The sequence below is a fragment of the Monopterus albus genome, unplaced genomic scaffold (assembly GCF_001952655.1).
Source record: "Monopterus albus unplaced genomic scaffold, M_albus_1.0 scaffold166.1, whole genome shotgun sequence".
Classification (NCBI taxonomy): domain Eukaryota; kingdom Metazoa; phylum Chordata; class Actinopteri; order Synbranchiformes; family Synbranchidae; genus Monopterus; species Monopterus albus.
Window position 1 is genome coordinate 1,506,755 of NW_018128046.1, and position 2,218 is coordinate 1,508,972.

Consider the following 2,218-nt stretch of genomic DNA (forward strand, 5'->3'; position numbering starts at 1 on the left):
GTACAGGTCGACAGTACATGACATATTTCCTGGTAACAAACTCCTCAGCTGTTTAGGAGTCTGATGGCAGAGGGAAAGAAAGAGTTTTTCAGTCTAGTGGTCCTACATTTCACACTTTCGAATCTCCGGCCAGAGGGTAGGAAGGTGAACAGTCCATGCTGGGGGTGTGTGGGATCTTTGAGGATGGAGGCGGCCTTCCTCCGCACCCTGCGGTGGTAAATGCTCTGCAGAAAGGGCAGTGGAGTCCTGGTGATCTTCTCCACAGTCTCTACCACTCTCTGCAGGCGCTTGCGGTCCATAGCAGTAGTGCTGCCATACCAGACAGTGGTAATACCACAGTGTAAATATACTCTGTTACAAGTAAATGTCCTCCATTCAAATACTTAAGTTAATGCACAAAAGTATAAAATATACTTACAGTACTAAAAGTAAAAGTGCTCATTATACAGAATGGCACAGTTCACATTAAGGTATATATTATTATTGCACTATTGTGCACATCACAATTAATGTTACAGCTGGTAAAGGTAGAACTAATGTTACTTCTAAGTTTAAACTTTGAAGTACTTTTCATACTGCTGGGTGGCTTGTGAATTTCTCACCAGGGATCAATAAAATCTGATGATTATAGTGTATTTTGTTTAATTAATGTATTTTGCTATTGTGAATTAGGCAGCCAGGCCAGCTTGGAAGTTTTGTTTCTTGTACTTTCTTTTGATTGAGAAATGTGATACCATTGGAATGAAATGAATTCGGTCTAAAGAGCAAAACCGTAAATGTTTTACAGCCATTTTGATGTATTTAAACTTCAGTGGGTGAAGCCATGAAACATCATAAAACTTGTAGGGGACAAACAAGTTAATAAACATCACCTGAAAAATGTAAAACATCAAGCGTTTTGTTCCTAACCCAGCACTGTTATGGGCAGACAGTTGAAAACAGACTAGGAAGGCTCACAAACATCTGGTGAAAACCTGCTTGTTAGTCACAGAGCAGAGGCGTGAGGATGAGAACAAGAAGGAACATAATGTCTTTGTCTCACTGAAACTGTGACCATCACTTCTGCCTTTGTGTTATTGCATTACTGAGGAGTTTGTGTGATGTGTAAAGCTGTCTATGGTGAATGATGTCACATGGTGAAATACTTCAGGAAGTTTAATTTGGTAATCAGCAGTTTATTAACTTGTCTAAGCTCTATATTGACAGAGCTGCTGACTCACTGCACATTCATATGTTGATAATCAGCTATAGTATGTAACAAAGTGTAAAATAGTATCAGTACCAGATGTGATATTCAGCTTGCTCCACAATAATAAAACAAACTGGAATGACCAGTTTGCCACTGACAACCAGCCAAATTAACAGAATGGGACAGGCATGAGGTCACTGACCTTGACCTTTGACCGCCAAAATTTAGTCAGTTCGTCCTACAGTCCAAGTGGATGTTTGAGCTAAAGAAATTCCCTTAAAGAGTCCATGGCCCATACTTTTCCTTGTGTTCTGACTTATCTACAATGTTACAACGGTGAATTCTCATCGTAGATGTGACCTAAAGCTCAGAAAATGAGGTGTACGTATGTTCTAGTATACAATATCTATGCAGAAGCAACTTGGTTTATACACATCTCGCAAACTCTCACTTACAAGACTTTTTTCTAACAAAATTAAGTATTACATGATAGTTTAAGGGTTTCCTTGAATAATCATAATCTCCAGGCAGTTGCACGTTCATGTGAGCCTGCCTGTCATCCACCTGTGCCATTGTAAAAGCAGATTTTTTTAACTGCGCCTGGTTTTGTGGATATATTTCCCTCCTGCTGCTGCTGCACTGTGACCAGAGGATGTAGCAAAAAATACAGGACCTGACTGGGTCTAACCTACATGTAGCTGCCAGTGAAGCAGCCGCCAGTGAAGCCCCCACGGCAGTGACTGATCAGCTCATCAACACTGGATTCCCCCCATAGCACAGTACCTGTTTGTTTTAACTGCTTGAGGCCCATGTGTCTTCTGCATGTGATGTGTTGCTGGTTAATGACCCATGATTTTATTGTCAAAGCTACACTACCTGTTGGAATCAGTTTCACTACTTTGGGACTGTATGTGGACGCTGTGACCACCAGTTGGATTTAGCGACCTTGGATCTCTTTAAAAGGAAGTGATGTTTCCAATACTCGGTGGGACTTAACAGTAGGTTTTAAAACATGTGTCTTCTGCATGT